Here is a 16,438-nt window from a genome sequence, read left to right on the forward strand (position 1 = left end):
GATGGGCACTGGTGAGGCTGCATTGATGGGAACTGATGGAGGGATCTCCCCACTTACTCCCTGTTTTGGCTATGGGACAGGAAGTGAAGAGAAAATCCCCAATGAGACACAGACGGCAAAAAAAACCCAAAAAACTGACAGGGGTTCTAACTCTCTCTTACTCCATAATCCATAATGAAAAAAGTTTTGCCTTTAGTTATACTTTAACATTTCAAAAGTTAAAAAACACTCAACGATCCACAGACTATAACACATAAAGGCGCTCCGAGATTGCTAACCCCAAGCAAACACTTGCAAACAAAAAGGAAACCATCAATTGGTTGTGCGGGTGGCAGGGGCTTAATAGAGTACCAACTTAACCACGCAGGTATACATAAAATATATATTCTTTATTCAAAAAGTGCTAAAACATATCTATCAGGCCATCTGATTTGATCCATATAGTATCTCTGAAAACATAATTATAAAAATGGTGTACATAAACCTTATCATGGGTTGTATTTGCCCCCAACCTGGGGAATGATTTTAAAGCCTTTAAAAACCCAGAATCGATTGAACCCAAAGCCAAATGCATTTCAAAACTTGTTCTTCCTCAGAGGCTTTTTTTTTATCTTTTAGCAGAACAAAAGAGCATAAACAAAGAAAAAAGAACATCTAGGGGACAGAGCCTCCCATTTTTTCATGTAGAACGTTTAAGGATGTGTATTTGTCTGTAAGGCAAAACATTAGACACTAGTATAAAATTACTTCCACTTTATTGCAAAATAGATAAAATTGATGTACAGTAGTTTTCCACATGACAACATAACCTTTAAAATTGTAGAAATCCACCCAAGTAGACCCAGAGGTTGCCAACATCCCAATATAAGGAATCATGAATAGAGAGTACCCCCCAATGAAAGTACTATGGGACTTTAAGGGCAACTAACAAATATCAGAATATGAGAAAATAGAAATGTGTTTATTTGTATAAAAGGTGTGGTGCACACATCACCATAAATCGAATACATAAAAACAAAGAGCAGAATAGGATCATGTAAATAAAATTCCTTCAATACTGAGCCCGACGCGTTTCAAGACCGGTATAGAGCCCTTTCTTCAGGGGAATTCCATGTGAAGTATTACTGCTATACAACATTCTACAATAAAACACAATTACAAATCAAAATTAGGATCAGGGATAAAGGTATTATACAGGAGCATCATTGAAGCAAAGTCTGGAAAAACATACCGATCCAAAGTGTGGTCTGCACTATGAGTACCACCTGATACAGAGCCAGAGGTAGGAAAGGGCTCAAATGTTACAGGGAAACCTTGAAGACCTGGGACAGTCATCACCTCAGTTGGAATGTTTACGGACATCATGTGAGTTTGAATAAGTGGGAGGCCATATTTTCAAATCGCAGACTTAAATGGTACTGATGATTTTACTGGTAGTAATACTGGATGCCGCAAGGAACAAAAATGTTTCTGTAGAAAGAACAGATTTTTTTGTAAAAACATGACTGTACATATGGTTTAAGGGTGACAAATTAAGTAATGTATTTAACAATAATATTATTGTTAGAACAAAATAAGTTCAGTTTTTATATATTTTATTGCAGTCGGTGGTATGGCATTTAAATGGGGAAAGACATTATGCTGGTTTTAATACCTTGTACTCATAGCCGTCCAAGTGAGACAACGGACAGCCTCAGCTCCCCAGATAAGGTCTCAGTATCCACACCAGTTATTATCATAATAAGACAACACCAGCAATTGGGCAGAGAACCCCTCCATAGCATTTCCAATTTTGAGAAGAGTTATAGCTTTAAACAACTGAGGTATTTCCCAAAGTAGGGTATATGAACATAAATACAACAAAAGGCCGTCACATAGAAGAAAATATCATTACTATGTGTAGACCAATAATGTAGAGTATATACCTCTTTGTGAATGGCTATATCCACCAGATATGTATAAAATGGATCAAATCACATCAATCAGTGCACACAAATCCTAACAACAGCAGCCATCCACTAGGTGTAATAACTGCACACTAACCTCTTGTAAACAGGAACGATATCTGGCCAGGTCCAAGGTGAACATTTACCCTGTAGTGTGGGTGGAAGCAGATGGGAGGAATGGAGATTCCTCCTTTTATCTCTCAAAGAGACGCCCGCACATGCGCACTAGATGGTGGATCTTTGTGCAGAGTCATACAGGGGTGTGTGTTTTGTGCAAGGCAGGGAGTACCACTATGTGCGGCGTCGGCGGGGGCGTAGCCGCCGATGTGTCATGCAAAGTATAAACAAGGAGGCAACAAATGTGACAAGAAAGGAGGTGGGGCGGCACATCAACACGACTGCCCCCACAACCTTCAAAGCGCGCCGAGCACCCACCTCCCCACACATGACCACCAACACACGGGGGGGCGTTACCAGCAATGGTCTCCGAGTCAGAAGACACACACAAGCCTCGCACAACGCTCCACCCCACCTCTCTAGAAACAAGGGGAGGAAGGGGAAGCCCATAGGAACACGCTCCAGACAGCGCAATCCATGATCCAAGACAGGGACCGCACGCACACACCATCCCAATGCTTACACATAAGGAAAAGCATTACTGCAACTAGCATGCCCGTATCGTGCCAAATTTGGAAATTAATCCAATGCCCGTGTCAAACACTGTGCTATGTGTTCCCTAAATAATAGAGAACAACACAAAAACATACAGCTGTGACTAATAGACATGGAAGGAATAGATGACATCTGTGCACAAAGACACAGACTTACTAAGATGGCCACAAAAACAGGGGTCACAGAATGAGAAACATCCAATACACTAGGATACCCATGCATTCATGGGAGCTGAGCACATCAACTTCCCAAGCACATCAGTGAGTACCACCTAAAGGAGGATTCATGTGCAGTCAGATGATCGATCGTCTACTTCCAGGCTTTGCTTAAAGAGATTATAGAACCACCACATAGAACCATGAAATAAAGTCTCATACTGTATATTAAAATTACATCAAAAAGAAGACTATAAGACAAGAATAAACAACATATATAACAAATACACATGTTGCAAATAGGCAACATGATAAGGTCCAGTGTATAAAATATCCATCGTACCCAAACCAAGAACCCTCAATCAGTGATCCTTCTCACAAATACCTGATTCCAACCCTTCCAAAAATGGCCTATAGCTTAGTTGGGTGTTTAAGCCAGGTGGATGGGTGGCGTTAAGTTCCATGATTCAGCGGGCTTCCGCTGCAGGAAGAGTTTGTTCCAATCTCTTCCTCTCATATTAGGATGGATACAATCTAGGATTAAAAATTGAAAACTAGGACATACTCCAGCATGATAACCGCCAACATGTCTCCCCAGAGGGAGCTCCGAGTTGGCTGTCAGCATGCTGGTAATATGGCGTCTTGCACGTTTGCAAAATTCCAACTTGGTCTTGCCAATGTAAAAACTTCCACACTGGCAAGCAAGCAAATATACCACCCCCAACGTTTTGCAATTGGCAAAGTGCTGAGGTTTAAAAGGTAGGTAATAATTTACCCGATTTGGTATTCATATGCCGACAGGTGGTACATCCACCGCATGTGAATGTACCTACATTTTTACACGGATCTGATCTAAATAGGCCTACAAACTCACTTTGAACTAGCTGGTCTTTGATGTATTTTGTTCTACGATAGGTGATTGTTGGATGTTGTGATATGTGAGGACTCAAGGTCGGATCGATCATAAGTATGTTCCAATGCCTTTCCAATGTCTTCCTAATAATTTATGTTGGTTGTTGTATTTTGTTATAATCCGAGTTGTTTGTTGTTAGGTACATCTTTTGTCATTTGTAGAGAAAAGGAGGCTACTCCTGGACTGAACATTTGCACTCCTAAAGGCTTTTTTGAGGCATTTGAGCGAATACCCTCGGTTTAGAAGTCTTATCTTTAAGAGGTTCGCTTCTGTGAGGAAAGAGGTCTCTGTCGCACAGTTCCTCCTTAGCCTCAGATACTGGCTGTAAGGGATTGATTGTATAAGAGGCTGAGGGTGTGCACTAGATGCTTGTAGGATGGTATTCCCTGCAGTGGCCTTTCTAAATAAAACACTGGAGAGAGTACCATCCATATTTTTTGAGATTTTAACATCCAAAAAAGTAATCATACCCTTGCTAAAGGACATGGTGAAGTTCAAATTGAAATCATTTTTATTGAGCTAACATGATATGTATTGAGCGTATCAACAGATCCCTCCCAGATGATGAAGATATCATCAATGTAGCGCGATACCATGTTGTAATATGGCTCATTAATGTAGACAAATCTTCATCATCTAGGAGGGAGCGCTCCCACTCCCCCTGGTACAGGTTGGCATAGGACGGGGCACAATAAGTCCCCATCGCTACCCCCTGCATCTGGAGGAAATGGGAGCCATCAAAGGAAAAACTGTTATGTGACAAAATAAACTCTAATGATGAGATAATAAATTGCCAAATTTTCCAGTCATCCTTATGAGATTGTGATAGTATGTGTTTTATCGCCACGATTCCTAGATGGTGGGGAATCGAGCTATAGAGTGCCTCAACGTCTATAGCCACAAGTAATGTATCAGGGGTAAGGTGTATGCCCTCTAAATTTTAAACAGATGTATTGTATCCTTGATATACTATAGGAAGGGAGGTTCATTACGTACGGTCTAAAAATGGGCAACAATAAATTTGCTCGAATTTTATGTAATGTTTCCCACCCCTGAAATAATTGGTCTTCCTGGTGGTGTTTGCAAATCCTTGTGTATTTTCAGCAATCTATGGAAAGTCGGAATCGTGGGGTATTTTGTACGTATAAAATCCCAAGTGTCTTTATCTATCGCTCCATTTGCATATGCCTCATCGACTAGAGCACAGAAGTTTTTATTGAATTTGTCAATGGTACCTTTCGAGATTTTCCTATACCAAGCTTGATTCTGGAGAATCTTATTACACATTGTTTGATTTTGGTCGTTTGTCATTATTACTATATCCCCCTCCTTGTCTGCTGGTTTTATAGTCAATCCAAGTTGGTCTTTGAGAGATTGCAATGCCATCTTTTCCTCCTTAGTTAGATTACTTTCTGATCTGATTTTAATATCTGCGCTCACAAGATTGACAAAAGCTGCCAAGTTTGGATTATCCGACGGGGGGGGGGATTTATCATATTGCTTTTTGAAAGTAAAGGAACACGTTACAGGTTAATTTTTTGTATCAACGTGCTGATTTAACAAGGCTTTGATAGCCACAGTATCGATTAAATCTATAGGGTCTGATTTCTCTAATAGGCTAAGTAGATTATCCAGTGTCTCGTCCATTTGTGCCGTATCGAGTGTTTGTGATTTACTGTTTTTTGAAGAAGAGTCGCCTTGCGAAAAATTGAACATCTTTAATTATATCAAAGGTGTTCATGTTTGAGTCTGGGCAGAAGTTTAACCCCTTACAAAGAACAGATATTTCTGCTGTTGATAATTCATAATTAGACAAATTAATGATGTTCAAAGTGTAAGAGTTTTCCAATGCTATATCAGTATCTTCAAAATTTCCTATGTGTCGTGAATTTTTTCTGAGCGATGCAATAAAAAATTGTCATCTCGTATTCTAGTAGTAGTGAGTGTATCATGTGAAGAAGATGTCCCCCATGTCAGTAGAGGTAGATAAACCATCATCCAGAGGCCCTTCCGAACAAAATCCTTATACACCACGTGAGTTACCTTTACCCAAGTTAGAAGTAATTCCAAGAGTGGAAGGTGTAGAGTGTTGCTGTGATGATATAGGTTCAATCATATGTTTCTTTTGTAATACATCATCACCCGAGCATGGATGTTTTGTCTTTTGGCTCTTTCTATGAGTTCACTGTGAATTCTGTGAGAAAGAAGAAGAGGCTGATGAGTTAATAGTAGAATTTGGTCCTTTTTCATTATAATTCTGATTTCTTTGTCTATTTTTCTGAGGAAATGGTCTATTAGTCTGATGCCATTTATATGCATTACCCTCTTGGAAAGCGCTATGATCTTTCGAGAATTTTTCTCTTTGGTTGCAAGAGTCTCTTGGGTAAATACATCTAAGTGATTTTTAACCCTTTCCTCTTGTTCATTGAAAGTAGACAGTTTTTTTTAAAGTACTGTAACTTAATGTAAATCAAATCTATTTTTTTGTCCATGGTGATATTGCGTTTCTAATACTCCTAATTAGGGAGTTTCATCATCACCATGGTACAACTTTGTAAGTTATTTTCCCATTTTTGTTTGAAAGTCGTATCGATATCTTCCAAAATTGGGAACATTTGTATCCTCAGACCAAAAGGGTTCATATTCTCTCTAATCTACCTTTCAAAGCTCTCTATGTGCCAGAAGCAGGCTGCCTTTTTCTCTACTACTTTTCTTAATTGTGCGAAAAGTGATAGTACCTCCGTTTGAGAGGACTCTTTTGTCATGGCTCATGTAGTAGCCCGCCATAAGGGCCTCCCATTCCTGTCCCCGGAACATGATATAAATTGCAACAGTGTCCCTAGCGATATCCTACAGCAAATATATATAACAAAACATAGAAAAATAAATAATAATAGAAGAAGAAAAGATTTTAATTAATATTATATTAGATATATATATATATATAGTCCAAGGATTAAATATAACCCTGGAAAGAAGTAATACGAAAAAGGGGTCAAGTTAGTGGGTATATACTACCCTAAATTGAATAATTGTAAAAATCCACCCAAGTAAACCCAGAGGTTGCCAACATCCCGATATAATCATGAATAGAGAGTACCCCCCAATGAAAGTACTATGGTACTTTAGGGGGAACTAACAAATATCAGAATATGAGAAAATAGAAATTAATTTATTTGTATAAAAGGTGTGGTACATACATCACCATAAATCGAATACATAAAAACAAAGAGCAGAATAGGTTCATGTAAATACAGTTCTTTTAGTATTAAGGCCGACGCGTTTCAGGACGGTATAGAATTCCTTTATTCCTGATTTTGATTTGTAATTGTGTTTTATTGTAGAATGTTGTATAGCAGTAATACTTCACATGGAATGCCCCTGAAGAAAGGACTCTATACCTGTCCTGAAACGTGTCGGGCTCAATACTGGAGGAACTGTATTTACATGATCCTTCTCATTTTCTCATATTCTGATATTTGTTAGTTGCCCTTAAAGTCCCATATTACTTTCTTTGGGGGCTACTCTCTATTCATAACCTTTAAAATGATCCACTAAACACACAACATGGTTTTCAATAAATATAAAAAAATGGATCCATGGAAATTTCTGGTGATCAGTTCCAACTCGTTTCACAGATTTACTCTGCTTCCTCAGGGAACTTTGATCTCCATCTAAAAAAGTCATCATTGTTATAATATATAGTGTTGCCCATCATGCTACATAGGCACCTTAAAGCCACAGTACAAATTTCAAATATATTTACAAATATATGTAAACTATGTTTTGGAACTAGAAACCCATTAGACAGGTCCTCTTTGCAGATTGGTAATGTTTAAGCTGCACTTCCTCCCTTGTCTTAAAACCAGGAGTTACCATTGTATCTGTATATATTGGCACATTCACAACATACACATAGATTTTGTAATGCAATTTATTTTACTGAGTAAAAATATCTTGACGAAGTCCAAGCGTATCGCTGTGTTTCCCTGTCTCTGGCTGATGGCATGCCTGTTCAGTGTAATGGTAGTAGTGTTTTGACATGTTGAAGTGCGGTGGGAAAGGCCTGGTGAATTCCAGACAGAATTTTATCAGATTATGTACTTGTGTCTACTTACTTTGTGGAGTTTACAATGCTGATTGGAACGTTTGTATCCTCATATGAAAGGACAAGGGGCTTGATGTATACAGATTGGAAGAAGCAACTATATCAAGGATGCACACCCATGGCAACTCGCTGACTAGAAGATGCATCTTGTTTGGTTGAGGAGGAATGAGGTGAGAGCTTATTATGGGAAAGCAAAACCAGCCGATAGGCCAGTTGCACGGGGATGTAATAATTTACTGATGTTTATCCTCAGGATCATGTTGACAGAAAGTTCCTGAGAAGAACAATCCGTAAAGACATTGTGTAAACTTGCGTTAAAATGGGTCTGCTTATGCACGTGTAAAATGCTTCTTTATTGCCCATGTTGCATTATACGCATGTTTACATGCGTATACAGTACATGTGTATACTCACATAAACACACATATACGTGTAAATTACTGCACGCAAACGTAACATTTTCTATTTTTGTTTTACAGCTCTGTACTTATAGCTGTATTATTGATGTTATGTATATGCAGCTATGTACATTGTTCCATAGACAACAATGCATTTATATTCAAAAACATATAAGTTATTTAGTGTGCAAGAGTCCTTGTAGTTATCACAGCCTGCAATACCGCTATCGACCACTTCAGGGACTACCAACCCAAAATCTAGCTTACTGGACAAATGTAGGCAGATACAAATCTTGCAAAAATATGGTGCGCTAAAGCCCCCCGTACACACAAGCCGAATGCCGGCCAACAGCAGCCAGTTTTTATTGAACATTCAGCCAGTGTTTAAGGCACTTGGGGCACAAGCTAACATCACCCCCCCCAGAGACGAACTGCGACGATCACCCAGCCAGCAACCCCCCCCATCCCCGGGGGAGACAAGTGGCCACCCAGCCTCTCCCCACAGCGGGAGACAAAAGGCGACGATTGCCCGCTACCCCCCCCCCAGACACTGTAAATGTGCCTTACCTTGCCGTAGGGGGAAGGAAGAGCCGGGCCGCTCCGGCAAGCACACAGTGGGACATTCTCCTCCCGGCCGCACAGGAACAGAAAGTGTGTCCTGAAACACAAGTGGTCCTAAGACTCCCTGGCCAATAGGGGCTTCCTGATTGGCTGGGAGGATCAGTGTATCAATAGAGAATATTCATTCGCTATTGCCACACAAGTGGTTGTGCTCATGGCGCAGTGCTCTGCGCCCCAAGCCGCCTACCCTTTTTTTAAAGCCTATTAGAGCCTCTGGCTCTAATCACGTGCTTCAAAAAAACTACACCGCCCCCCACCGGAATCCATGGTCCTGTGCTCTGTATGTAGATCAGGGGGCCAGACGCATGGAGCAGCCGCCACTGGCCTAGACATCACTAGACATGTGAAGGTATGTTGTTGGTACCAAGCCATTAGTAGCAGATCCTTCCTGTAAGTTTCAAGATGGGACCTGCATGGATTGGACTTGTTTTTTCAGCACATCCCACAGATGCTCAATTGGATTGAGATCTGGAGAATTTGGAGGCCACATCAACACCTCAAACTTGCTGCTGTGTTCTTCAAACTATTTCTAAATTCATCAAACCAGGCCATCTTCTTCCATTGCTCTGTGGTCCAGTTCTTATGCTCACTTGTTCATTGTAGGCGCTTTTAGGTGTGGACACAGGTCAGCATGGGAACCCTGACCAGTCTGCCTCCATGCAGCCTCAAACGCAACAAACTACAATGCACCGTTTGTTCTGAAACCTATATTAACTTTTTCAGCAATTTGAGCTACAGTAGTAGCTAGGGTTTTCCTCAAGCCAAACCCGAACACTTTAGTGGCACATGGCAAATGTTTTTGTGGTATACACTATAGGATTTTAAAGACCTGGAGGAGAGCAATGATGCGTCACGCTTAGCGTGGATGGTAACTACTGGTACCATCCACTGCCCTACTGACACTGTCCATTGCCCTACTGACACCGTCCACTGCCCTACTGATAACGTCCACCGCCCTCCCCACAGTCTCCCCTTCCCTTATATCGGTCCCCCCTCAATTAGATCAGGGAACCCACCCATCAGTGTCCCCTGCCCTGAAAGATCCCCATTAGACTGCCTTACCGAGAGCCACTTCTAGCCAGGAAGTGTGGGAGCTGGAGTTTGGGGGAGGAGCTCCTCTATTGTAGTGCTGTTTTCCTTCCTTCCATTGTGTGGGGAGCCTTGGGGAGAAGTGTGTCGGCAAGACACAGGATTCAGGACACATCCAAACTGGTGCACTCACTCACAGGGCTGCTGTTAGCAATTATTGGGGTCCCATACAGCCATCCTCATGGGGCCCGATCCCCTGAGGAGGGAAAAAGGTGGGAGGAGGGAGGTCACAGAGGAGGGGAGCTGACACAGATGAAGGGGAGCTGACACAGAGGAGGGGAGCTGACACAGAGGAGGGGGTGACACAGAGGAGGGGGAGCTGACACAGAGGAGGGGGTGACACAGAGGAGGGGGTGACACAGAGGAGGGGAGCTGACACAGAGGAGGGGGTGACACAGAGGAGGGGGTGACACAGAGGAGGGGGAGCTGACACAGAGGAGGGGGTGACACAGAGGAGGGGGGTGACACAGAGGAGGGGGTGACACAGAGGAGGGGGGTGACACAGAGGAAGGGGGGCGGACACAGAGGAAGGGGGTGACACAGAGGAGGGGAGCTGACACAGAGGAAGGGGCTGACACAGGGGAGGGGAGCGGACACAGAGGAGGGGAGCTGACATAGAGGAAGGGGAGCTGACACAGAGGAGGGGGTGACACAGAGGAGGGGGTGACACAGAGGAGGGGGTGACACAGAGGAGGGGGGTGACACAGAGAAGGGGGGCTGACACAGAGGAAGGGGCTGACACAGAGGAGGGGAGCTGACACAGAGGAAGGGGCTGACACAGGGGAGGGGAGCGGACACAGAGGAGGGGAGCTGACATAGAGGAAGGGGAGCTGACACAGAGGAGGGGGTGACACAGAGGAGGGGGTGACACAGAGGAGGGGGTGACACAGAGGAGGGGGGTGACACAGAGAAGGGGGGCTGACACAGAGGAAGGGGCTGACACAGAGGAGGGGAGCTGACATAGAGGAAGGGGAGCTGACACAGAGGAGGGGAGCTGACATAGAGGAAGGGGAGCTGACACAGAGGAGGGGGGCTGACACAGAGGAGGGGAGCTGAGACAGAGGAGGGGGAGCGGACACAGAGGAGGGGAGCTGACACAGAGGAGGGGGAGCTGACACAGAGGAGGGGAGCTGACACAGAGGAGGGGAGCTGACACAGAGGAGGGGGAGCTGACACAGAGGAGGGGAGCTGACACAGAGGAGGGGAGCTGACACAGAGGAGGGGGAGCTGACACAGAGGAGGGGAGCTGACACAGAGGAGGGGGAGCTGACACAGAGGAGGGGAGCTGACACAGAGGAGGGGAGCTGACACAGAGGAGGGGGAGCTGACACAGAGGAGGGGAGCTGACACAGAGGAAGGAGCTGACACAGAGGAGGGGGAGCGGACACAGAGGAGGGAGCTGACACAGAGAAGGGGGAGCGGACACAGAGGAGGGGGAGCGGACACAGAGGAGGGGGGCTGACACAGAGGAGGGGAGCTGACACAGAGGAGGGGGAGCGGACACAGAGGAGGGGGGCTGACACAGAGGAGGGGAGCGGACACAGAGGAGGGGAGCTGACACAGAGGAGGGGGATCGGACACAGAGGAGGGGGAGCTGACACAGAGGAGGGGGAGCGGACACAGAGGAGGGGGGCTGACACAGAGGAGGGGAGCTGACACAGAGGAGGGGGAGCGGACACAGAGGAGGGGGGCTGACACAGAGGAGGGGAGCTGACACAGAGGAGGGGAGCTGACACAGAGGAGGGGGGCTGACACAGAGGAGGGGAGCTGACACAGAGGAGGGGGGCTGACACAGAGGAGGGGAGCTGACACAGAGGAGGGGAGCGGACACAGAGGAGGGGGAGCGGACACAGAGGAGGGGGGCTGACACAGAGGAGGGGGAGCGGACACAGAGGAGGGGTCTGACACAGAGGAGGGGGTGACAGAGAGGAGGGGGGTGACAGAGAGGAGGGGGTGACAGAGAGGAGGGGGGTGACAGAGAGGAGGGGGTGACACAGAGGAGGGGGGTGACACAGAGGAGGGGGGTAAGCTGACAGAGCAGATGAGACCTCAGGAGACACACATTGTGAGGCAGGACACCGGGAGCAAGCAGGCGCGATTATCGAATCCACAGTCCAGCCCCACCCCCGCCCCCAACCGTGACCAGCACCAGCTCTGCAGGGCCATTCACAGACCTCCATGTCTGCCACCCAGCCTGCCCCGCACATAGCCCGTTTGGCCAATCACAGGGCACCCACTGGCTCAGAGCACACCGCTGTGTGACAGTGATAGCAGGCACGAAATTATGCACGCAGCCCCTCTAGATGTTGCGGCCAGGGACAGAGATCCGGCTACCACTGGCCAGAGGATGGTGGAATGTGTGCCCGGGTTTCCAGCTGGTGGAAACCCGGGCACATGTGTCAAAACCCAGACTGTTCGGGTCAAAACCAGACAGGTGGCAACCCTAGTAGTAGCTCTCCTTTTGGATCAAACTACATGGGCCAACCTTCGCTCCCCACATGCATCAGTGAGCTTTGGCCACCCATGACCCTGTGGCTGGTTTACCAGTTTCATACCTTGGACAACTTTTAGTAGGTCCTGACCACTGCAGGCCAGGAACATCCCACAAGAACTGCAGTTTTGGAAATGCTCTTACCCAGTCATCTAGCCATTACAGTTTGGTGTGTCAAAGTTGCTCAAATCCTTGTGCTTGCCCATTTTTTTCTGCTTCCAACACATCAACTTCAGAGACAACATATTCACTTGCTGCCTAATACTGTATATCCCATCCACTTTCAGATGCCAGTATAACAAGGTAATCAATGTTATTTACTTACCTGTCAGTCGTCATATTGTTATGTCTGATGTGATGTGTTATGTGTAAATGTTCTCAGTTAGAAATTAACTAAAGAGCCATCAAAAGTTTTCAAACCCAAATAGGATTGTAACTTGAATAGTGTCTGAAGTGTACAAAAGTTCACAAGGGTACCAACACAAAGTCCCATTATCACTTTTAGCCACCAGATGGCACAACAACTCTTGTATTTTCCAACCACACAGAAGTGTGAGATATCCTTGGAAGAAACGTTTAGCAAAAAAGCAGAATATTTTAACATCTTCAAAATTTCGAAACATTTCATTCTTAATAAAATAAATATAATAAGAGGATGGTGACGGGACAACATTAGAACTATACGGATATTTGCATCATTTGAATTCTCTATGAACACACTATTCTAGGCCTATGGCATACAGAGAAAGGAAAGCAGATGATACCCATACCAATGAAAAGTCTTCAGTCTGAGTTGAAGCCTAATTCCAACCAAAACGTGTTCTTTTAGTTAAGATGGAGTAGGGAAAGGTGAGAATCTCTGATCTCTGGTTATGGTCCTTTCTTTTAATGGGGTAAAAAGTCCTTTGCCAGTTCTTAAACCTGGTACCAATCTGGTACAGCAACAGCTGTGAGCTTGAATTAACCACTTGTCTACCGTGCCATTTATAAATGTACCTTGGTAGACAAGTGGTTAATTAGGGGTGGGGTATACATTTATGTATCAAAATTAATGTGAAACACCGCGCTAACTGGTAAGGCAAATAGGAGCTGCTGCATACAGTCTGACAAAAACAGTAAACTTATATATGATAAAAATGCAGCGCATGTGCATAAATATATAGTAAAAATGAATAAAGTTGTGAATTGGTGCTGGAAAAATATTAACAAGCCAAGGGTGAATTGAACATAATGTCCGTAAATAAATGTGAATGTCCCACTGCACAGGAAATGGGGGTCCTCCAGGGGATGGTGGTAATCCGATAGTTGTCAGAAGTCACCTTGCATCATAAACCGACCTCTCAGCAGGACGAGCCATTAAGCAGAAATAAAAAAGAGGCTCTTACTAGATCCTGTGGATACCCATGTCAGCAACAGGGAATCGCATGCGCAGTGTGTCACCAAAGACGTGGAGTGGAAGGTCTGGACGCTCAGATCCTCTAGGCTGCGGTCTGCGTAGATCTCCAGGAACAACCAGACGGGTCCTCACAGGGGACGGCTAAGGCGTGGATCAGGAAGGTCCAAAAGACACTTGTGGAGCAGTTGGAGGCACTTGACCTCATAAAGTGGATGTAAAGACAAAAAAGATGTGCCTCCACATAGTGGGCCCATACACCACTCTCCACGATGCCCACTTGTTTTTATTTATCGTGATCACGCTTGTATGTGTATACGGTTGTTTTATCAATAACAACACCCTTTTACCTGCACTATGTGGAGGCACATCTTTTTTGTCTTTACATCCACTTTATGAGGTCAAGTGCCTCCAACTGCTCCACGAGTGTCTTTTGAACCTTCCTGATCCACGCCTTGGCCGTCCCCTGTGAGGACCCGTCTGGTTGTTCCTGGAGATCTACCCAGACCGCAGCCTAGAGGATCTGAGCGTCCAGACCTTCCACTCCACGTCTTTGGTGACACACTGCGCATGCGATTCCCTGTCGCTGACACGGGAATCCACGGGATCTGGTAAGAGCCTCTTTTTTATTTCTGCTTATTGGCTCGTCCTGCTGAGAGGTCAGTTTATGATGCAAGGTGACTTCTGACAACTATCGGATTACCACCATCCCCTGGAGTACCCCCATTTCCTGTGCAGGGGGACATTCACATTTATTTATGGACATTATGTTCAATTCACGCTTGGCTTGTTAATATTTTTCCAGCACCAATTCACAACTTTATTCATTTTTACTATATATTTATGCACATGCGCTGCATTTTTTTCATATATACATTTATGTAGCGCACCCCCTAAGGAGTCGCAGATGAGCTGGGATCCACCACCCTGCACAGCCAGGCACAGTGAATTTTCACAGGCACCCCAGAGACAGAGAATAGTCAGTGACTTTGTTTTTTATTTATTGGTAAGAACTTGGATAGGGATGGGAGGTTATGGGATGCCCACTTGACTTCAACAACAAAACTTCAACAACTTTAGGGACATCTTCCTATAAAAAAGTCTATATACAGTCTCCTTGACACTTCTCCTGCTATTTACATGCTTTCAGTCTCTAGCTAGATCACTGTTAGTGGATCTGACAGGCACAGTCAGGTTTAAGCAATGGCCCTTTGCAGGCAGGAATGCAAAGCCCCTTGTTGTGTAGCAGAATACAGTGATCAGCTTGTACTTTTCCTCCAGCACCACCTCTTCAGGGACTGCCTGAACCCACTTGGCTGCAGCTGCCCCTTTCACTAGCCCTCCAGGCTTACTCTCCTCTCCAGTCTTTCAGACTGACTCTCACCAGCCCACCCAGCTGATTCTGCAGGAGATCTCCCAGGGAAGGGATGAAGACTTAAGCACATGGCTATATGGCAGTCTCCCCCCCCCTTATTAGCCCCCAGTAGTGCTGCTCTACTCACACTGTCCTCTCTCTTGCTCTTGTGCCTCCAGGAAGGGCTTCCTCCATGTGTTGTACCAGGATCCTTCCAGCACCAAAACCCTGGCTCACGGTCACCTCCCCTAGACTAGGGGGTACTCCAGAGGGCCACCGACAGCCTCCTCAGCACTATATCTCCATCTCCCACCCAACTGCCCCTGCTGGCATGGCTCATGTCTATTTATGAGGTAAACCCTACCCCCTGCCAACCCTTTACTGGGGATTAGCTGAGGTCCTCATAAATTTTCCAGGCAGCTCCTCCCAAACTCCACCCACTAGCTCTGGAAGTTTCTAAAACATTCTTGACCAGCAGGAGGCACCAGAGGAGCTGTCAGGATGAGTCATTCAGCCCTGACTCACTGAACCCTGACCCAGATTCACAGCTCTGGCTTAGCCTAATTAAATTTGCCTATATTAAGGGGCGTGGCCTGACGCAGCATGGAGTAGGACGTGTGTGACCTAAGCTCCGACTATTACTCCTTTTCTAATTACTCCTGCACTCCGAAAATCTCCTGTACAAGCCTGGGAAATCCCCTGAGGACCCTGCACATATCCTGCCACGGCTCCACAGGCTTCCGACCGAACAGTGGCCTGAATGGTGCGGTGCTCTCCCACACAGCTGTCGCATCTAGGAAAGTCCGCGGCTTCGGCCTAATCCTGGAGGCTAGCGGCCATCTTGCTGCTCCTGGCCTTCCGGCCAGCACTGCATCCCGGCCTTGCTGTCTTCTGGATCTCTCCTTGCCAGTTACTGAGAGACTCCCCATTCGCTCTCTGCTCTGTACAACCTACACAGTCCACTATCGAGCACCGGCCTGCAGACGATCCCCAGGCCCCAACTCATGAGCGGCGGCCATCTTGCAGGCCTCCCTATCACCTTTCAGCCAGATTCCGGCCCCGCATTGTTACCAGAGCACCCCGGCCTGTCAGAGCGCTATCCCTGACTCAGTGTCCAGAGGGGCATCCAGCTCCATCAGAGGCAAGTAGCGGTCGCGGCCCTACCCCTGGTGCCATACACGGCGGCCATTTTACTACACCCTCCTTCAGTGTCCATACCCAGTCCCAGCCTACATGCTCCCCTGGTGCCGAGCTCATCCCCTATACTGACACCAGCTTCACCCAGCCTGTTACACCTG

At 45.6% G+C, this 16,438-nt stretch overlaps 1 long non-coding RNA gene across 3 annotated transcripts; it reads right to left on the bottom strand.

The window, feature by feature from the left end:
* Nucleotides 1-942: 942 nt before the first annotated feature.
* Nucleotides 943-15,457, bottom strand: LOC141146153 (uncharacterized). Of its 3 annotated transcripts, none has more exons than XR_012244734.1 (4): nt 15,289-15,457; nt 5,736-5,880; nt 1,232-1,470; nt 943-1,139 (listed from the first exon to the last, which is right to left on the bottom strand). It is a non-coding gene; the product is annotated as an uncharacterized lncRNA (long non-coding RNA). The 3 variants fall into 3 exon arrangements; XR_012244733.1 differs by having other exon boundaries at nt 5,730-5,880; XR_012244735.1 differs by lacking the exon at nt 15,289-15,457 and adding an exon at nt 12,538-12,630 and having other exon boundaries at nt 5,730-5,880.
* Nucleotides 15,458-16,438: the final 981 nt, after the last annotated feature.

The sequence above is a fragment of the Aquarana catesbeiana genome, linkage group LG05 (genome assembly GCF_042186555.1).
Source record: "Aquarana catesbeiana isolate 2022-GZ linkage group LG05, ASM4218655v1, whole genome shotgun sequence".
NCBI classification, from domain to species: Eukaryota; Metazoa; Chordata; class Amphibia; order Anura; family Ranidae; genus Aquarana; species Aquarana catesbeiana.